At 46.3% G+C, this 22,590-nt stretch overlaps 1 protein-coding gene across 2 annotated transcripts in view; it reads left to right on the forward strand.

The window, feature by feature from the left end:
- The window catches only part of TCF20 (transcription factor 20), a 288,990-nt gene that overhangs the window by 163,927 nt on the left and 102,473 nt on the right, over nucleotides 1-22,590 (forward strand). The window contains exon 1 of one of the 2 annotated variants that reach the window (XM_053251696.1): nucleotides 18,215-18,383. The exons of the other annotated variant lie outside the window; for it this stretch is intronic. The gene's annotated coding sequence lies outside the window, so the exon portion shown is untranslated. Of the gene's footprint in view, nucleotides 1-18,214; nucleotides 18,384-22,590 lie in introns of those variants that run through there. 2 annotated transcript variants of the gene reach the window in all.

The following is a 22,590-nucleotide window of genomic DNA, read 5'->3' on the forward strand; positions in this document are numbered from 1 at the left end:
CCACAGAGCACTGTGGTTTTCTTTGGTAGAATACAGGAGGGGTTTACCATTGCCTCCTCCCATGCAAAATAAGATGATGCCTTTCAGCATCTTCCTATATCACTGCTGCCCGATATAGTACTAGCAGGGATTCGAAACGGCAACCTTCTGCTTGTTAGTCAAACATTTCCCTGCTTCACCACTTAAGGTGCTAGCTTTTAACTACTGGCTATCTTATCTTTTCCTTTTAGTGTCCCCATTTAGCTAATTTATTTTACATACTCCATTTTAGCCACTGCTTTTTGTATTTTATATATTTTATGTTTTTAATGCTCATAACTTTTTAAATATAGCTGTTTATAAAAGATGTTAATGATTTCACAGCTGCCCTCTTTTCTAAGGTATAGCAGTTTTATAGTATTATAATATAGTCTTATAGTATTAGAGTAGCAGTTTTAAAGTAGTATAGTTCTATGGTTCCACAACTTGCTTTTGTTATTACTGCTCTGCCTTATGCTGGTGTTGGGCCGTAATAAAGATGAATGAATGAATGATTGATTGATTGATTGGGTTGCAACCTAGCAGAGGAACGCCTAGCTTCTGACTAACCATTGTTGCTACTGGGTTTTGCAGAAGCCTTTCTTGCCCTCAGCATTTCACTGAGCGTATGGAACATCCTTGACTTTACAGATTTTGGAAGGGCTGCCTTTTTGCATGGGGATAATAATGAATAATGCTCATAAGAACAGCCCTGCTGGATCAGGCCCAAGGTCTATCTAGTCCAGCATCCTGCTTCCCACCGTGGTCCACCAGATACCCCTGGGAAGCCCACAGGCAAGAGGTGAGGGCATGTCCTCTCTCCTGGTGTTGCTCCCCTGCAACTGTTATTTAGAGGCATCTTGCCTCTGGGGTGGAGGAGGCCTATAGCCATCAAATGCAGCAACTGCAATGGATAGTCCCTGTGGCTCCAAGCTCAGTAGAGGTTTGAGAGACTGAAAGGAAATGTTCTTCTAGTTCTAGACCTAGGTGTTCTACAAGTCTAGGGGTGGGGAACCTTGGCCCTCCTGCAGATGTTGGCCTACAATTCCCATAATCCCTAGCTATTGGCCTCTGTGGCTGGGGATTATGGGAGCTGTAGTCAAAAACAGCTGGAGGGCCAAGGTTCTCTACCCCTGTTCTAGTCACTAATGGCTCGGGCTCACTGCTCCACTGGTAGTCCCGACTCCCCTGTGTGTCGGATTTGTGGTATCTGTTGAATATACTACAGAATGAGCAGCCTGTGTGTCCAGGGTTGACAAGGCGGTGAGGGGAGGCAAGGCAGAATGAGGCTTCGAAGGCAGGGAGAGGTGAGTGGGAATGAGCCACACCTGCGGTTCCTTTACCACCCCCCTGCTCCACCCATACAGGCTGCTACTGCCCATCCAAGTGAGAGTCGCACTGGACCCCTCTCTCCAGTTACAGTATAGCCTTTTCCTTGCCCTGGCTCTGTTCCTTCAAGAAAAAGGGATCATATATGTTTGTCTAGCAGTACCCTAGGGGGAGTGGAATGCCTGGTGTCCACAACAACAAGGGCTGGGTTCCTTGATGTCACTGGGGCATAGTGGCAGCTTACCTCCTTTGGGGCCTTCACGGCTAGCAGAGGCCACTTTTCTTACCTTGTGTGGGAGACACTTTTATAACCTGTAGAACCTGGGCTGTTTAGTCATAATTTCCCTGTATTGCTGGGCAGGGCTGGCTCTAGTGGAGTGTGAGGACCAGGGCATGTCAGAGACTGGAAGGCCCCCTAACATTTTTGCTACAGCAAGAGAAGAGGCAGAAGAGTGCATGCCAGGAGAGGGAGACTGGTGAGGGAGAACCCGGATGACGTCAGTAGTCTCCAGCCCTGGAGGCAGGGCTGGAGTGGGGGGCAGGGCCTCTCTAAATGGTGGTGGTTGGGAGTTGGGGCAATCACCTTGATTTGCTATACATTAGGGGAAAGCCCTGTTGCTAGGATTGGGGAGGAGTCATACTTTGGAGCACAGGATACTTACCTGTGTATAGGGTCTTGACTTTGTTGCCCCAGCTGCAGGAGTTGAGTTGATGTTCCCGGCTAGTCACTTGTATGTGGAGTCCTGCCACAGATTTTGTAAGAATTATGAGAAGAAGCCTGTTACCAAGCTCCCCTTCTTAATTTGTTGCTGATCTGGTTGACTGTGCAAAGTGCGCTTTCACTAGAGTTCCCATCACTCATTCCCATTTCTGTGCTCTAAGCAGGGACAGCCCTTTCATGAGGCAAGGTGAGGGGGCTGCCTCAGGCAGCAGATCATTGGGGTTGCCAGCAGAGCAATAAGATGCCCCCACCACTGCTGTTGGAGTAGCTCTTTGGAATCAATCTGACCTTTGCAAGTTTTGCAAGGAGTGCCTCTCCTCACACTCATTGCAGAGTTTGCAAAGAGTATGAAGAGTAGAGAAGGCTGCTGGCAACCTTGCCTCCTAACCACCTGCATGTCACTTTCAAAGCATGCAAGGGTCAGTTTTGAAAGGGGGCTCACCCCCAACAGGAACGTGGGGCAAGGCAGCAATTGGCACTTTGCCTCAGGTGCCACAATACCCTGGGCCACCCCTGGCTCTAAGTTATCTAAATGTGAGGACAGAGTGATGGAGCCCTGTTCCATGTGCCTTAATATGACTGGTTTCAAGGATCATGGATTTTTTTTTTGCTTGAATATTTATTAAATTATAATAATATATAACCCACTACTTTCAAATATGCCCCATGGCTCTTGAATCTCTTAAGTCATATTAGTCATTGAGGCTCTTCTCAAGATCAAGTGAGAAGAGCCAAATCGGGTTTGCAGGGAGAGTGGGCTAAGGCCGCTCTCCCCGCAGACTATCAGTAAACCCTCCCTGGGTGGCCGCAGCGGCCACCCACACGACTGCCGGCTCCGTCATGGAGCCGGCGGGGGCTTGAGAGTTCGGGGTCTGCGCAGCCCCCAGAAGTTCCAGCATGCCCTGCGCAAGTGCTGGGAGGCTGCTTTTTAGCCTCCTGGTCAGGGGTCTACTCGTGAGTTGCTGCGGTGTGGAGTCGTGCCGTGGCAACACACAATTTTAAAAACCGGGTTGGATAGCACTTGCTTCGCAAACCCAATTTAAGGGCAAGGGCAATGCAGCGGGTTACCCGCTTGTAAACCCGCTTGCAGTGGGTTACCTGCTTGGCTCGTTTACACGACCAGCTAAAATCTCCTAGCCCGATTTTCATTGGTTGTGAGAACAGCCTCATTGTTTTCCAAACGTTGATCTTCAGTAATTAGGGTTATAAACATGGGACATGCTCCAGCTAGAGCTGAACTTCTGAAATTAGGTTTCCTTCTGATTAACCCACTTGAAAACTTAGCCATAGACTTGAAGAAGCTGAGAAAAATGCACGTAATGATTCTTCATTTTATTAATAACCTGTTTGAAAAACAACATTTGCCCAAGAAACCACTGTTGATCTGTGTCTCTATTTTTTGATCCAAAATCCATTTTAAGTTTGACTGTTCCAGGAATTTATTCAGAGATACTGCAGGCCCAGTGGCTGAGGATCAACAGTGTGCTTCCAATCTTCCAGAGTGCTTCCAGAGCACAAGCAGCACTCAGAAGTATTAGCTCCCCTTGCACAACAATGCATGTGCAAGAGGACTAGGGAAGTTGTGGAAGGGCTCCTGGCATGCCGTGTGCTTCATTAGTCAGAATGTCAGCCAGGATTTTTAAAGGCATGTTCCATAACTGTGTTATGGCAGATACTAGGGCTGGGCTTTGGGGTGTTTTGGAAGGCCCAATAGGGCCATACCTTCCTCTCACCACGTGGAGGCAGCCAATCCCAGGGCAATTATTCCAGGTAGTGCAGTGGTTGGAGAGGGTGGGTTCTTTTAATTCTCAACCCATTACTGGCACACGGGAGGCTGAGCGGGTGTAGGGAATGCAGGACGGCCAGGATGCATGCTTTTCCCATGGGAAAAGCTCTGGGGGGAACTATAGTCCTTAGGCATCCCTGCACTTTCCCCCAGCCTCCCTGCCCTCGTTCCCAGCCTCTTCTGCATTTCTCCCTGCCCTCCCCATGGACCCTGCTGACATTCCCTGCACCCTCCCAGCTTCCCGTGTGCCAGTGCTGGGTCGGAATTAAAGAATGCCCCCCGCTCCAACCACCATACTACCTAGGGCAATTTGTTGTGGAGTTAGTAAGTCAGCTTGGAGAGGGCAGCACCTCTCACCTCCAGATCCATGCTGTCTTACTAACTCACTCAGCTGCACTGTAAAAGAAAAACTCTGCTGCAGACATTTGGGCTGGGCCTGTAACCCTGTTGGGGTTTGTGATTATTTAGCAAAGCACCAAAGAAGCTACCACTCCAGTTACAGAGTACAGAGTTTAGTTGTTGCAGCTATTTAAGTAACAAGCATTGAGATCACTGTAGAGTCTGTTACTTAACTAGTTTATTGGTGAAGTACATTTGAGATAGGAAATACCTATCCTATCTCTCAGCTACATAATGAATAGGTAGGGAGACGGAGCGATGTTTCCATCTTCTCTCTAGGAGGAAAGGAAGAGGACTGACTCACTACAGGAAGTATCTGAGGAGTCAAAGCAAGGGTCATAGAGTAGAGGAAAGCAGGGATAGGTAAAGGAGAGTCTCACTAGCTATCTCTATTCCCATTGCCCCTAGTGGTCATTAGGATAATTGGTGCAAAAGGTTGATGCACTGGAACTACCTCTCCAACACCCCTTCTCATTGACTTTTTGCGCCAACTATCCTAATGACCACTAGCACCGCACCCTGCGAACCCCCTGGGGTCTATTTCTGAGACTAGACCCTTCTGGGAAAACCCCCAAAGGGGGTGGAAAGAGCACGGCTGTGGCCAGGGGCATGACAGTAGGGTATTCCTGTGATAAGCAAGGGTAATGCATGTGACCATTGCCCTGTTTTCAAAGGAAGCTTTCCTTATGCCTCCTATGCAGGGACGTAGCTAGGGGAGAGGGGGCCCGTGTTCATCCCTCTCTCTGGCGGCCCCCCAGTGTGAGGGAGATAATGAAGAAAATAGGGAGGGATGGAGCTGGAGGACCCTCAGGAGCTGGGGGCCCGTGTTCTTTGAACCCTTTCGTTCAATTATAGCTACGCCCCTGCTCCTATGCAACTCTTAGCACTAATATGTATGGAGGTGATTGCCATGTGTTTGAATATATGAAGTTTTCCACAAAATTACTTTAATCAGTTGATGAATTTGGTGCACCAGAGTATGAAAAGGGAGGCTGTGCAAGGATGCTGCTGTGTGCCTCTCTTTGCTGGTCTCGTACCATATGGTTCTGTGACATTTTGCTCCCTGTTCTCCTCTTCATCTCTGCCCATCATTGATCTTGCTTGTTCACATTTTTCTTGTGCCCAAGAGAGAGGGCGATGGAAGGAACTGCTGAACAAGCACGTGAAGCTAATTCTGACACAGTACCTCAGTGTCCTCCCACCAGAGGGCCAATGTTTGGTCTGAGAATTCATGACTTTTTTCTGAAATAAGCTGTATATATCCTTGTAGGAGGCTACTATGAAAGCCAGTGTCAGTGGATTTCTGGCCAGATAAACAGGCATGACTTTAGCACAGACATGGAGAAGCTTCTTATCCAAATCTAGGAACTACATGTAGTAATTATAAAGATGTCAAGAATGACAAAAGCAAACCTGTCTGTGCCTGAACTACCTCGGTGTATTCTTGAAAAGCTAGATTAGACTTTCCTTCCAGAAATATTTGGATGTGGGCTCAATATTTCCTTCTGGAAATGTTTGGATGCAGACTCAGTGCTAGCAATGTTCTTATCAAGAAAAAGGACAATATGAGGGTTGACTGTCAGAGTAATTTCATATCATAGAGCAGCTCCACTGCTGGACCTCATTCCTGCAGAGAGCCAGGTGCACATCCAAGCTGGCAGATAAGTATATGCTTAAGGATTTTGTAGAGAAAGATGTAGATTCAGTTCCTGTCTTCACTAGTGACAAAACTGAAAACAAACAGATGGCCTTGGGAAGTGAAAGACTGCAAGGACACAGTCTGCACCTAAGAACACATCACTGCCCCAAGTGCCTCCTGACACACAGATCCAGCTGCAGTATTATTGGGAAGTATTTAGCTTTGTGCTGGGGAAGAGCAAGCATGAACATTCTTTTTCTGGGTATGCAATTCCTTCCTTTCTGCTTTTTATTTTATCTGTGCTTGCCTTTCCTTTTGTGACATAAATATCTTTCTATCTTCAGGCTCTTCAGGTTGTGAGAGATCTCCTGAGCAACTGTTTTGATGTCAGTTTAACTTCATTTTGAGGGGCATGAGCAGTCGCTGTACTGCAGATAAAACGGCAACCTGGTTGCAGAATTGGCCTGGAAAGACAAAACCTGTGGTTTTGATGCAAGTATATTAAATGATACAACTCACACAAACCACACAGATTTTGATGATTTCCTCTAATACAGGGATTCTCAGCATTGGGTCCCCAGATGTTATTGGACTTCAACTCCCATAATCCCCAGCCCCGATGGCCTTTGGTTGGGGATTATGGGAGTTGAAGTCCAATAACATCTGGGGACCCAACGTTGAGAATCCCTGCTCTAAGAAGTCAATCAGATTTCATTAGATACTAGTTTGGTGTTAAAGGTGTCATTGAACTGCATTTGTGACCACCCATGCTATGTTTCCCAGTGCGCTGATTAAAAAATGGGGTACATGGTGTGATAATAGAAACAAAGGAGTGATGGGGCTCAAGAAATATTGTCAGGTGCTTTGTGAGAGAGAGAGTTGGAACTGGAATCCACAGGGAGGTGAAGAAGAAAAGTGTGAACTGGAAAAGGTCACTCATCACTGCAGCTATATGGAAACCTCTCTCAAGCATCTTTTGGTCTCAGGGAACTTGGAGGCCATTGTCCACTTTTCAAGTGGATGCTTGTCTGCAACTATAATGACTAGAAATTTTATATTTTTATCCTCAAGTATCTGAAAGGTTCATTTGCATTACTGTAATGAAATACAAACTCCATGGAGCTATTCACATGACCGTTCGGGAAGGTTGGTGGGATGGGGGTGAGGCTGCAAAACCTTACCTTCCCTGCAGACAATCCTTCAGATGTTGCTGGTAGCATGGGCTGCACTCCCAGGCAAGCAGTGTGGAGCTACAGATAGGTCCCAGCCTCTGGGTATCCCCCAGTGCCCTGAGCACAGTGCATTGGGGGGGGATTCCCCCATCTGGCGGGCAATCTAGGCGCCCGTCTCTGTGTCTCCTCGGGATGTGTACAGCCCAAGGAGACACACAACCCTGGCAGCCAGGTTAAGGGAGCCCTCGCTCCCTTCACCTCTGCTAAGAGCCGGGCTTAAAACTAAGGTTTGGCTGGGTGGGAGTGCCAGGATCTGCATGGATCCTGGCACTTCACATGAGCAGCCTAGCCCAGGCTAGCTTGCCCTAGCCTAGGCTTGGCTACTCATGAGAATAGCCTTCATCTTTCATAGTGAGATCAGACATGCAATAAGAGATGCAGGAAGATCCTTGAGATGGGACAGTGATGCAAGAGAATACTTTTCATAGCAGAAAAGGAAAGCTGCTATGTAGGGAAATGAAAGCGACCCAGCAGTGTCAAGGGATACTTTCCCCCCACTGTTTTTGAGCAAAGACACTGGAATGTTCTGGTGATGTTAAGGAGGCAAAGAGAGAGAGAGAGAGAGAGAAACAAAAATGGCATTCAAACCTGATCTTAATTGTGTGTGAGGTTCCTCACCTTCCAGATTAGGGAGGTTAAAGAGCATTAACCAACATCCTATAGGAACATAGAAATGCTGAACATAAGTCAGACTGTTGGTTCATCTAGCTCAGTATTATCTACACAGATTGGCAATGGCTTCTCCAAGGTTACAGGAATCGTCTCTCTCAGCTCTATCTGGTGATGCCAGGGAGGGAACTTGGAACCTTCTGCATGCAAGCCGGCAGATGCTCTTCCTAGAGTGGCCCCATCCCCTAAGGGGAATATCTTACAGTGCTCACATATAGTCTCCTATTCAAATGCAAACCAGGGTAGACCCTGCTTAGCAAAGAGGACGATTCATGCTTGCTACCACAGGACCAGCTCTCTTCCCATAACAAACGATGTGCTCCTTACATAGTAACAAATTGTGTATGTTAGTAGGGTCTACGGGGACATAGAAGGAGCCTTCTCTCAACTCCCCCAGTTTTCTTAAGCTTGCACTGTTGCACAAGAGCTCTAATACTTCTTAGTGTTGCCTAGGTTCTGGAAGTGCATAACTTTGCCTTATGAGACAAGGCTACAGTATCTGGGGCTTTTTAGTTTGGAAAAGAGGCAACTATGGGGAGACATGATAGAGGTGTATAAAATTATGCATGGAATAGAGAAAGTGGACAGAGAAATGTTTCCCCCTCTCTCACACACTAGAACCAGGGGTTATCCCATGAAACGGAAGTTCGGGAAATTTAGGACCAACAAGAAGAAGTACGTTTTCACACAGCACATAATCAATCTATGGAATTCTCTGCCATGGGTTGTTGTAATGGCCACAAGCTTGGATGACTTTAAAAGGGGCTTAGACAAATTCATGGAGGATTGGTTTATCAGTGGCTACTAGTCTGGTGGCTATAGGCCACCTCCAACCTCAGAGGCAAGATGCCTCTGGATACAAGTTGCAGGGAAGGAAGAGCAAGAAAGAGAGCATGCCCTCACCTCTTGCCTGTGGGCTCCTCAGAGGCATCTGGCGGGCCACAGTGTGAAACAAGATGCTGGACTGGATGGGCCTTGGGCCTTAACCAGCAGGGCTGTTCTTATGCTCTTAAGTGCTCTGTAAGAACAGAAACATGTCGCTGACCCTTAGTGACATGTTTCCGCTCTTACAGACCATTTCCAGAGTGCAGGCAATGTTCAGGAATATTAGCACTCTTGTGCAACAGAACAAGCTCAGGCGGTGCGTAAGGGTTCCTACTGTTTCCCTGTAGACCCTACTAATGCACACACTTGATTAGGGTGTCAGCTGCCATCTCTAATGGCTGGGTACATTTCTGAATCACGGAACTTTGGTGTGGAGGATGCTGCTCACTTATCTTGTTCACAGGGCTAATGTAGCTCCCAGAGTTGTGGATGCAGATGGCTCACAATGTCTAGTGTTCTCCTCTGTTGCTTCAAGTAAAAGGGCCATAGATGATGTACAACTTTCTTTTTCCTCAGAGCACTAATAAACTGTATGGTGATTTGCAGTTACAACTTTTGCAGATGAGGTTATGCATACTGGGGAAAAATCCTTTGAAGTTATAATGTCGTATAATAAAGAAACTTTCAGAAGATCATCTCCTTTGTTTACTCTCTAATTATTATTATTGAAATGACTGGTAACCTGTGTCCTTTTCAGATGACATTACCATATCCTGGTATTCCCATCTGTCACTGTGCTCCTTGTTTATTTCATGATGTACTGTCACATCAGGTTGTTGCACATCTTGATGCACTGTCACATTAGTGTAGATGTACTGTGGTAGAGATTGTTCCCACTTTGTTTTCTGTGTACACTATTTTTTTTCCTATGGTCCCCTGCTCCTCAGCCCAGTTACTTGAACATGTGAACAGCATGAGGTATCTCCCTATTCCAGGTGAAAACTGCAACAAGGGCACTATGAAAGTGGGTGGGTGCGTAGTGTGGAATTTGCTGGCATGGGTTCTTTGTGTGTGTGGTAATTTTCCATAAGGCAATAATGCTTATAGACTGTGGCTCTTAAACTATCACATTCCTAAATAAAGCCATACCTCACGCCTAAAATCTTAGCCCAGCAGTGATTTAAATATATTTTTGGCATCTTCAGAATGTCTGTTGAATGCCCAATTGAAATCAGGGATGTAGCAAACTTGGAGTTGGCACTGGAACAAAAAAGTAAAGATGCCTCCCCACCTTCTCCGTTGTGAAGGAAAGAGCAAAGAGGAGAGAGCAGCTGACAGGGGGACCTTCTCTCAGAGGCCCAGTGGCATTTGCCCCCCTTCTTCAGTTATACCTACACCAATGGTTGGAACCACCATAGATAGCCTCTTACGCTGTTCTAGAAAATGTGGACCTGATTGATTGATTGATTGATTGATTGATTGATTGTGCTCTGGTGAGATGATGTGAGACCACAGTTGCCTCCTTACAAATGTGTGATGCAAGTGTTAATTTTTTTCGCCTACTTTCCAGTAGGCTTATGAGATCACCCGGCATTCTGTGTGTGTGTCTGTGTGTCCATGTGTGTGTCCCCACCTATCAACTTTGTAACACCTGGACCAATATGAACCAATCGGGTACAATTGTAGGGATACCTCAACGACATAGTTTGTGATGATGTCATCCACCCCAATCCAAGATGGCGGACATGTAAACTTTTGAGGCTCAAGTGGGCTAACTTGTGAACCACCTTACCGATTTGAACCATATTTGCTACAGCTGTAGGGACACATAGGCATGCCCTAATGGCATGGAGTGTGATTAAGTCATCCACTCCAGTTCAAGATGGCGGCTGCATGAACATCTGAGGCGCATGCGGGCTAATTTTTGGACTGTCCAACCAATTTGAAGCAAATTAGGTACAGTTGCAGTGAATGACACATAAGAACATCTCAACGGCGTAGTTTGTGATGATGTCATCCACCCCAATCCAAGATGGTGGTCATGTGAACGTCTGAGGTGCAAGCTGGCTAATTTGTGGACTGTCTATCCCATTTGAACCAAATTGGGTACAGTTGCAGTGAGTGACACACAGGAACAGCTCAGTGGCATAGGTTGTGATGATGTCATCCACACCAATTCAAGATGGTGGATGCATAAAATTTTGAGGCGCAAGTGGGCTAACGTGAACCACTTAACTGATTTGAACCAAATTTGCTGCAGCTATAGGGACACATAGGGACACCTTAGTGGCATAGTTTGTGATAATGTCATCCACACCAACGTAAACCTTTGAGGCTCAAGTGGGCTAACTTGTAAACTGCTTAACCGATTTGAACCAAATTTGGTATAGCTGTACGGACACATAGGGACACCTCAACAGTGTAGTTTAGGATGATGCCATCAACCCTAATCCAAGATGGTGGTCGCATGAAGTCTGAGGTGCAAGCCAACTAATTTGTGGACTGTCTATTCTAACTCATTTGAACTAAATTGGGTACAGTTGCTTGAGTGACACACAGGGACACCTCAGTGGCATAGTTTGTGATGATGTCATCCACACTGATTCAAGATGGCGGGCACGCAAACTTTGGAGGTGCAAGTGGAGTAACTTGTGAACCGCTTAACCAATTTGAACCAAATTCTCTACAGCTGTAGGGACACATAGGGGCAGCTCAATAGCATAGTTTGTGATTATGTCATCTACCTCAATCCAAGATGCAAGATGCGTGAATATTTGAGGGGCAAGTGAGCTAACTTGTGGACTGTCTTAACTGATTTGAACCAAATTAGGCACAGTTGTAGTGAGTGACACACAGGGACACCTCAGTGGTGTAGTTTGTGATTATGTCATCCACCCTGATTCAAGATGGCAGAACTATAAACTTTTGAGGCACAAGTAAGCTAACTTGTGAACCGCTAAACCAATTTGAACCAAATTTGCTATAGCTGTAGGGACACATAGGGACACCTCAACGGTGTAGATTGTGACGATGTCATCCACCTCATTTCAAGGTGGTGGACACATAAACTTTTGAGATGCAAGTGCACTAACTTGTGGACAGTCTAACCGATTTGAACCAAATTTGCTCCAGTTGTATGGACACACAGGGATGCCCAATGATGTAGTTTGTGATGATGTTATCTATCCCGATTAAAGATAGTGGATGTGTGAACTTTTGAGGGACAAGTGAACTAACTTGAGGACCGTCTAACCTATTTGAACCAAATTTGGTACAGTTGTAGGGACACATAGGGACACCTCAGTGGTGTAGTTTATGATGTCATCCACCCTGATCCAAGATGGTGGATGCATGAACATTTGAGATGCAAGAGGTCTAACTTATGGACCTCGATTTGAACCAAATATAGTCCAGTTGTAGAGACAGTGAAAGGAAACTAGGCAGATTAGTTCTTACTAGAACAACTTGTTTGGTGTTATATTGCTGTTTTTGTGCTCTTTCAATTGCTGGGAGGTAAGGATGGAGAATAAGTGATACTTATAGTGATACTTACAAATACTGCAGTGCATTGTGTGTGTGTGTGTGTGTGTGTGTGTGTGTGTGTGTGTGTGTGTGTGTACACATATATACATACATTCTATAAAAACAAACACTATACTGGCCATAGCTTATAATGGGAAATCACCAAAATGCTTATAGCTGGTTTGCTATATGTTTATTTTTTTACCATTATGCCATTCTTCCTCAACAGTAGTCCCACACATGCAGTTGTAAATGAGTATTAATAGATGTGCCTCAGTCAGTCAAAGAAAAATACACACACCTCAGGATGAGGAACCTAAGCCTGCATGTATTGTGATGGACAGATGATAAATATTAACTCCACCTTTTCAAAGAAAAAAGTCATCAAAGTGTGAATATCAGATACTAAGTGGAATAAATATTCCCTTTGGAATCTCAAGTTTTTCAGCAGGAGTTTACTCTTTAAGCTGAAATTTAGGTAGGTCACAACAGCACTACCCATCAGCTAACTTAGGTTTGGTTTTTACATTAACCTTTGACATGGTATAGCCCTCACAGGGGAACCGTACCACCTATAAGGAGCTGTTTGACTGAAACAGTTGCTGTGTAAAAAACGTACGCTTATTATGTTTTTAAAGTACTGCTTGTTTTAAGGGCTAGTCCAAACACTACATAACTGACAAGCTTTTCATGTGAAGCACAATTCTGAATTTGGGGTTTCTTCAAACTCCTCCTCTTCCATGTGAAATCAGATGTGATAAATTGCCTAAAATAACAGCATCACAGCAATGACCCTCAATGGTTCTTTTTGGTCCTAGTTCACATATGCTTGTAAATCACTTTGTTCCTTCATCCCTTGATTACTCAGTATTTGATGGCTTTTAGCTGAATGTGTAAATTCTCAGTTAGAAATTATTTGATCTACAATGACTCTTTCACACATACATCTATTCTCCAATGCTTCAGTCATGATGTTGTGAACATGCATCTATGAAAAGGGTCTGTGGCAAGTTCATTTTTCATGAACTGTTTTATACATATATATTCTTTATGTAAAACTGAGGCAATACAATCCCAGTGTGGGGACTGTATCATGTCAAGAATTAATATAATAATTTATTACTCTGGTGATGGAAGCAGAATGCAATTCCCCAGAATTTGTTCCACAATAACATCTGGAAAGAGCATTAGGGAAACATTTGCCACAGCCATCCAGATGTACTATTTTTATTTTGGAGTATTCTGGCAAAGTCAGAGGAGGGTGGGATGTCATCCAAGTTGCTTACCTTCTCTGACTCAGCTCGTTTGGGCACAGAATTTTATTGTCTTGTTTTTAGCACACACAGCCCAGATGATTAGTAAGGCTTCAGTGCATGGCTTCAGTGCCTGGTTCAGTGACTGCATGGGAACCCTGTGTATGTCCCCCCCCCCCCCACAGCTCTGTGATGGAAGCAAGGCGGGATATAAATGAAATAAATAAAATTGAGGGTGGGAGCCAGTGTGATGTAGCAGTTTAAGTGTCTGACTAGGACCTGTGTTCAAATCCAGACCTTAGCCATGAAGGTCTGGATTCGAGTACTGGGTGACCTTGCTCTCTGTAAGCCTAACTTACCTCACAGGCTCGTGAGGATAAAATAAGGGGGGGGGGGGACCATGTACACTGCCCTGAGCTCCTTAGAAGAAGACTAGGACATAAGTGTAATAATAAAATGTCTTGTACAAGCAAGGCCACACTCTTGGATTGAGAACCTGGATCCTCTATGGCAAAAAATAGCTGACCAATGATGCACATTTCCAACACTGCATCTGCTTACAAAAACAAGGAAGAAATTATCATTACCATGTGAAATAGTGACATTTTTAGCAACTGTCATTCCCATTAAAATAGCAATTTCCTGTGTTGAGCATTGCCTCAGACATATCCACAGATTCAACCTCCTTTCCCCTATAAGACAACAACATGTTCCTAATGCCACTGTTAAAACATGCTTAGGTGAGCAGAAGTAGTTTACGGCTTTGGAGGTAACTAGTGCTATTCCAAAGAAAATAGGCATCTTTTAAATATGTAAACATCTCCAAAACAACTGGATATACTGATGAGATTTCAACATAACTTGTTAAGACTAGAGACAAAACTGCAATTTCTGATAAATAGAGATGGTAAGCAACTTAATGACATTGCACACCATCCCTATCAGACTCTGCAAGAATATTCAAAATAAAAAATAGGACATTTGTTATGATATAACCGTGAAAGCCGGTTCTTGTCTGGGTGGTGTACGACGCCAAATAATACACACACACAGGGAAAAGCTTATGGGATGTTTACTGCTAGCAAGTAAGGCTTTCGGGGTGCACCCAAATCGAGAGCGAAGACCCCCAGTTACAGGTAAGTATTTATACAGAGTGTGGCTTAGTCATCTTATCATGGTGTAACAGTCTTAGAAGGAATGCAAAGCCTATCATCAGCACAGATCCAAAGCCAATCATCAGCACAAATCCACTTTTGCTTACATTGGGATGAAACAATGGACAATCCCTTAACTCATATCAGTTTCCCAACATCCGATATTCATAGCTTATTCTGTTTCCCATCCCTTGCCTCTTATCTAGGTTTCTCTAAAGGAGGAAGAGTAAGATACCAGCAGCTGCAGCAAATTTACTCCTTAAGAGGCAAAAGTTATTTCTTTATGCAGAAAGATGCTGGGGGATTACCCCTTAGTTTCCAGTGTTGGGAGAGAATTAAGATGGCTGCGCTGTGGTTCCTTAGTTTTGAGGTTAGACTGCCTTCCCAGCGCGGATGATTTGCATAGGTATATCAGTTATCTGTGTCTTCTCCTGTGCTGTATTCTGTCAATTTCTCCAGGAGCTTTCCCTGACAGCAGGTTTTACCACTGGTTTTCTGCGAGGCTTATTGCAAGTTCGAAGTTGCTAAAAATAATCAATGCCAAAAAGTGGATTTTTTTTTACCCTGGATATAAATTGGGCTACACTCTAACGTGTGTTGGAAAACTCAAACTGGCTGTGAAGTTCTTCCTGATCGCTCACAGGGACTTCAGGGTAAATTTGGCAGATACGTGAACGCACACCTCCATTCTGGAGAAGATGCAAACTAAAAACTGGGTGTGAAAAACTTCCAGTGGGCAGTGCCAGGTAAAAATATCAATATCAGCTGCAACATCAGTTTTATGTACATAGAATCTTTGGAATAAGGAGTAAGCCTTTAAAATATACAGTGTCTAGAAACCTTAGCAGGGGCTCTACAAACATCTGTGATCAAGGGAATGTCTTGATATGGAAGTAAAAATAAAAGAGGGCTGCTGTGAACCAGATGTCATAGTTAACCAGGTGTTTTATTTTGTTTTTCTGTAACAGGACGTTTCTTAATGCCTTTTCAAAGAGAGAAACTGACTATGTTGGGACACTGGTTAACATCCTAACTAAATGTACTAAAGGAAGTCTTACTGAAATTTTGTAAATATCAGTAAGACTTCCTCTAGTATGAGTAACTCCTGAATAGTACTACTGAGTAATTTAGTCAGGATGTCAGCCATAATAACTATACTGAATTCACCTTATAGCTGAATATATGAAAGCCGCAACTATTGATGGAGTCACCCCTAGTATTTGCCTGTCATTAATTTCTAGTGATTTACTTCTTCGTAAACATGGTTAGGATCAGGCTCCAAAACAAATCTGGGATATCCTTTTCAAAGACTGGCATTTGAAAGATACTGCCTGGGCCAGCAAAAACGAGTTCAAATTTGGTTTGAACACAATGACATCAACCACAACAAATATGTATATACTGCTTTTAAACAAAGGTTTCCAAAGCAGTTGACATAGAGAAATAATAAATAAATACGATGGCTCCTTGTCCCCAAAGGGCTCACAATCTAAAAAGAAACATGAGACAGACACCAGCAACAGTCACTGGAAGTCCTGTGCTGGGGGTGGATAGGGCCAGTTACTCTCCCCCTGCTAAATAAAGAGAATCACCACGGTAAAAGGTGCCTCTTTGCCCAGTTAGCAGTTAGCTATGTACTTTTGTAGTACATAGAAACACAGCAGGATAATCCTCTGGCTATTGGACATTTGCTTTGGATACTGTTATACCCAGGGCCATCCCTAGGAGGGTGTGGGAGTGGGGGCAACAAGCAGCTCTCCCCTCAGTTACACTCCTCTGCCACCACGCCGCTCCTTGCCCCCTGCCCTGCTGAGTAGGGCTGCACTTAGCTGAGTGCTTGCAGAGCCCAGAACAAACGGAGAGTGTCGGCTGTGCATGGGGCCCCAACCAGGGGAGTGGAGGCTGCTGCACAGGGCCATGTGTGTATGAGGGAAGCCGCTATAAAACAGTTTCCCCGCAGTGGCGGCTCCTGCAGCAGCACCATGGCTGCCCCACACCTCCTTGTCGTCCTCCTGGGATCTGGGCTGCCTGAGAGGGAGAGAGCTTGCCTGTACCTCCTTTACACTATGATGTGCAACAATAAAGGTGGATGTAGCACTCATTTGCACCCCTTGCAGAGTCACTGACACATCACCTTCATCAGATTGCTTTGTTGAGCAATGCTAAAGTTCATTGAAGTGCATGGTGTGATTACTTGTTAAACTGTAAGGAAGTAGAAATCGTGCTCTGTGTCACTCTGCTATAAAGAAAGCTCTGGTTGAAGGATTGGTAAAAGGCCAGCCATCCTATTGGGTAAAACGACCGAAAATGCGGAGGCGGGGTGGGGCTGGTGCTTGTGCTGTGGGTTGGCAAATTTCTCTCTTGCCTGGAATGGGTGAAACTTTGAAAGAATAAACACTTTCTTCTTCCCCAACTCCTCCCCAGAAATCAAAATGTTGCTCTCTGAAAAGTTTGTAAACAAACATTGTTTTTCTACTGAAATTTTTTACTGGGCGGCCATGACCCTTTGCTCTTACCAAGTCAGTAAACATTCCTCGAAGGTGCTCCAGCAGCGCTGTTTTCCTGCTAGCATCAGTGCTACTGATGATTGCTGGCCAATGCAAGAATGTCACTTCGTACGGTAGTAAATAGTATGCTGAAGCTGCTTGCTCTTTTCCTTCTTGGCTCAGTCCCTCTTCTTTTCCTCTTAAGCAGGTAGAAATGAAGGGGAACATGCCCTGGTGGCTTTTTTTTTAGTCCTAGGCCTACACGTGGGGCTAGAACTCAGACTAGGAATATAGCACCCTGGTGTGTGAATGTCTGTCTCTTGTGCTGCAAGTGAAATAAGTGAATGGAATCCATTGCAGCTTTGATCAGGGGAGTAACTACGTGTGTGTGTGTGTGTGTGTGTGTGTGTGTGTGTGTGTATCCCTGGGCCTCTGGGGGGAGGGCACCAGCTGGGTGACAGCTTGCTCTTTGCTCTTCCCCTTTGCACCTCTCTGCATCTTCACTTTTGCTCTTTGCTCTTCCCCTTTGCACCTCTCTGCATCTTCACTTTTTGTCCCAGGGTCCACCATCCCTGGCTTTGACCTTCATGTGGTATCAGCAGAGTTCTCTTCATATCACTTCTACATAGCTCTGTCAGTGCAACGTATTTTAAACCTCTAGTATGTTCCGCTGCTTTCATTTCCTCCAAATGACCCCTCCCTACTCTCATCTTCAATCTTTCCCCACCCTGAGTGCACACTAGTTTTGACCTCCAATTTGATTTTGGGATACTGATGCCAATAGGCTTGAAGGAGGGAGGGGGACATGCATGAGTATAGCAAAAATCATCAAATATTGTGTATTTGGGGCGGGGGGGGGGCTTCTTCCCAATTTTTTCTCAATCCAGCTTGAAAGATTATTTTGTTAGGAGCCAACTTTAATTAGTATTCAGAAAAGATTTTTTTTTAAAGTACCAAAAAATAAAATAAATCTTATTCCCTTTGGTAGCCCTTCTCCCTCTGATCCCTTTGTTACTCTGGCAGATATGTGTTTGAATAAGAGCCTTTCCCCCCTCCCCTCTCCTTTTTCTCTCTCTCCATCCTCCCTGCTCCATCCTGCAGTGAAGTCACAATCCAGTGTTTGTAGACTCCATGTGATGTCACAGAGTCAGCCTTGTGACTTCACTTGCAGGCTCAACCCGAAGGTGCAGACGGGGCTGGCAGAAGAGGGGAGGAAAAAAATAATAATAAAGCCCCCACCTCTTCCCAACTCCCCCACCCTCTTCCTTATAAAACCAGTAGCTGAGATAAATCGGAAGGGGGTGGGGAGAAGCAGCAGGAAAAAAAGATGAGAATGATGCCTGAAAGCAGGTACAGTAGCCTTGGCTTTATGTCTGTGTTCTTCTTGAAAGTTCCAATTGCCCCGGAGAGGCCAAATCTTGCAGACCACACGCACTTATGTGTGTGGTGGTTGGGGTGTGTGTCTGTGTGCCACCCAATGACGCTCTGTGGCCGTACGATGCAATTCGGCGGTGCTGTGTGTGTGTGTGTCTGTGTGTGCATGCGAGGAGGGAGGCAGTGAGCGATGGCAGGCGAGGGGCAGGCGAGCAGCTTGCAGACCATTTCTCAGAGGCACGCAGCTGGAGCCCTATTGGGCTGGCCACGGCGAGCCTCTTTCTTGTCCATTTGAAAAGGCCCCAGCTGCTGGCTGCTCTCTGCAGTCTGTCTTGCAGCGTTGCCTATGTGACATAAGTGGGTTATTGGGTTGGGACGCCTCTGTGGCGGCGGCGGCGGCGGTTGCCTTTCTCTCCATCTCTTTGCAGGTGACCGCGGGCGGGGGTGGCAGCAGCAGCAGCGACCGCCCGGTATTAAATGTGGCGTAGCCACAGGGAGAGGGGGAAAGGTAGGGCCACCGGGTCACGTTCCCAGAGGCTCCTCTCTGTGTGGGTGTGCGCGTGGGCGACGACGGACGGCTCCTCGGAGAAAAACCTCTCCATCTTTTCAACTGACGACATCACAATAGCAATGCGGATGCAGCACCAGCCAGGCAGTACCGAGTCGTCGCACCCACCCACCCCCCATCCGTGTGTGTGTGTGTGTGTTGGGGCGGGGGGGGGTTGCTGAAGCGAAGCCGCCCCTCCCTTCTCGTTGGCTCCGGAGCTGTTTTCGGGGCCATTTGCTTCGAGGTGTGCGGTTTTATTGCGGGGTGTGTGTGTGGGGGGTGTTCTTCTTTAGACTGGCGGCAGCGGGCGCCTGCTCGCCCCCGAGTCCTGCGCTGCCTGGGGCTCGAGTGAGAGGAATCATCAAACGCAGGCAATTAAGCGGCGAGGCTTTTTTCTCTCTTTTCCCCCTCTTTCGGGCTGCCGAGGAAGCCGTCATCTTACGTTAGCGAGTGTGTCTAGCAGGAGGAGGAAGGGCGGCGATGGAGGCTGACGCGGGGAAGGAAGGATGTGTGTGTGTGTGACATTGCGTGTTGCCTCCCTGCACTGGTTAAATGCACCCCCCGGGGGAGCCGGTGGCGGGGAGGGGGGAGAGGGCTTCAGAGGCGCTCTGCAGAGGCAGGGGGGCACTTCTGCGCTCACAGTCATCATCACCTCCACGGAGAGGCTGGCTGACAAAAGATGGGAGCTGCTGGGGCTGTCTCCAGGCTGCAGGGCTGGAGTGGAGACCAGCGGCGGTGCAGGCACCTGCTGTGGCAAAGCGCTTCTGTTCCCGCACAGAGAGCTGTCAGCGCCCTTTGCCACCCCGCGACCGGGAGTCCCTCTGCTCTTTCCCTCCCACGCCGGGGGCGGGAAAAGCGACACTGATCTGCAGCTGACAAATGGCAGAGCCTCTGGGTCAGCCCTTTCCCCGTCCAGACCACCCATGGCAGGGGCTCCTCTTCCTTTCTCTGGTGCACCTCTGCCAGTACGTTTGGTTGGAGCCTGACCCAGGAGCACGCCTCTGCGATTACTGGCCTGATTTTTGAAGTCAGATGCCTTTAATTGTGCAACCGATTTGCCTGTTTAGGATGGGATCTTTCCAGGAAGTGGCTTGAGACAAAATAAGAGGTGCTGGGTTTCAGACCTGTGGGGAAGCCATATCCAGACCCAGCGGCAGCACCAGAACAAAATGTTGGTGGGATAAGGGGCAAAGTACATTTCTGAGATGGCCAGCTTTGTCCCACATCAGATTTTCTGAAAGAAAACAAAATGTGTATTTCATACTAACACTCACATTCTAAAAACATTTCCTCCAAAGTATATCCTATTGATTTTGATGTTCATTTTAAAGTAAGCTTGTTTAGGATTGCAGCCATCTTTTAATTTCCACCGGTCTGTTATTCACAATGGGCCCAGTTTGGGAGGGCAAATGAGGAGTAAGCTTCTTGTCTGGTGCTGGGTACTTGCCTCCTCACCTCTCTCTGCCATCCCTGATGTCCAGTCCAAACCCTGTGACCCTGACTACTTTAATCCAGGATGTGGGAATGCTGGCTGTGATTGGGAATAGGGCTGCAGCTCAGTGGCAGAGCATCTGCTTTACATGCAGAAGGCCCCTGGTTCAATCATTAGTATCTCCAGGTAGGGCTTGGAAAAACTCCTGCCTTAAACTAGGGATGTGCACGGAACCGGTTTGGAGGCCCTTTATGGGCCTCCGAACCAGTTCAAAGAACTGGTGGTTCCACTGGTTCGATGGTGGGGGTGTCTTAAGTTTAAGAGTGGGGGAGGATGCACTTACCTCTCCCGCCGCCGGGGCAGCAGCGTACCTCCTTGCCACCCCATTGTCCGGGCTGGATACATCTGGTCATATCTGGGCAACCGGGTGGCAGGGAGGTACGCTGCCGCCCCCCCCCCCCCGGCGGACCTTGAAAAAAACAGACGCCAGTGGGGGGAAAGTGGCGGATGGGGTAAGTGCACCCTCCACCACTCTTAAAGCTACACCCCCACCGCCTTTGAGCCTCCCTTGCATGGTTCCGTGTACATCCCTACCTTAAACTTTGGAGAAACTGCTGCCAGTCAGTGTAAACAATAATTAGCTAGATTAGCCTATGGTCTGACTTGGTATAAGGCAGCTTCCTATGTTCCTACAATCAAATCCTCAGCAGAGAAGGAAGAGCCATTGAAAACAGTAAAGAATCTTGTGGCACTATAACTTCTAAAACATTTTGAGGCTATTCTCACATGCAGGCAAGACCAGGCTCAGGAAGCCCAGCCTGCTTTCGTCTGCACATGAGAATGGCGGGACACCCACCTCTGGAGCCCGCTTTCAAAATGAGGTTAAAGGAGCTGTTTGCCACCAGGGCTGGGAGACTGTGGAGCTCCCTGCCTGCATTGGGATTCCACCCCGCTCAAACCTCCCTGCTGCCTGTGGAAGCTGGCAATCGACTGGGCGGGTTATCCATCCACCCAGCAAGGTGCCAAAGATAGTTTGCAGGGAGGTAAACATTTTAAGGCTTCCTCCTGCTCTTCCTCGAGCCCTTTCTCTGCAATCATGAGAAAGAGGGGTTAAATTTCTGTGGGCCAGTGACCTTTGTCAGGTGTAGGTGAAATAAAGGTTAAAGTGTCAGGCACTCAGGTTTAAATGCCTGCTAAATGAAGAAGTTCACTTTCTCCAAGCCTAATCTAGGTTACAGGGGTGGCGTGAGGCTGAAAAACCTCTCTGGTGAGGCAAAAACATAAATTGGATCTCTGTCTATATGCTCAGAAGCAGTTTTTTCTTGGATTATATATTCCAAGGCTGCCATTCAAGACAGGTACTCAGGCGCATCTCTGGTGACCCAAGGAGGAAACTGATGAAAAGGCCCGCCTTTTCCATGTGTATGTGTGGGTTTGTGTGTGTAGAAATCCAGCTGTGCCAGTTCACGATGCAATAACTCATCTTTTTTTCATGTTCATGATGGTTCTTGTCTTTTCTTCTCTGCTTCTCCTTCACATTCAATTGCACTTAATCTACCTCCATAATTGTACTTAATCTACCTTCATAAGAAGGTTTGCAGAGGTTCACTGCTCTCAAATATGCACAATCTACATTTTGTCTGACTTAGAGGGTGATATATTATGGTCCTGCTATGTTTGTGGCCACCACATCAGAGCTAACCGTGGCATAATAAATAAATAATCTTTATTGCTGCTTTTTAACTTTTGTTTATAGTTTGGTTAATTTTATATTGTCCACTTTGCATCATTCACGGGAGAAAGAAGGTATAAATCTTGACGACTGAATGAATGAATGAATGAATGTAGTCATGATCCTATACATGCCCCAAAGCAAAGCAAACTTAAATATAGCTGCAGAAATAAACATCCATGTAACAACCCCAACAGATGTTCCCACAGCATCACTTGTCACTCTGAAGCCACCCACTCATCCACAAGGTTGCTTATAAGTGGTTCCCCCACACTGATCATGTAGGGAAGGCACAAATACATGTATAATAAAAGCCCCATGATGCCAGCCAAGCCAGTGTGCACACATTCTCCATGCACCACACACAAGCAGCCAGTAAAAAACCTCAGCACCTTCCTCAGTGGTGCAGTGGCAGGAAAGCCATAACCAAAACATACAGTGATAAAAATAGGGATTCCTCATAGACCAGGAT

The sequence above is a fragment of the Hemicordylus capensis genome, chromosome 5 (genome assembly GCF_027244095.1).
Source record: "Hemicordylus capensis ecotype Gifberg chromosome 5, rHemCap1.1.pri, whole genome shotgun sequence".
In the NCBI taxonomy this organism is placed as follows: Eukaryota; Metazoa; Chordata; class Lepidosauria; order Squamata; family Cordylidae; genus Hemicordylus; species Hemicordylus capensis.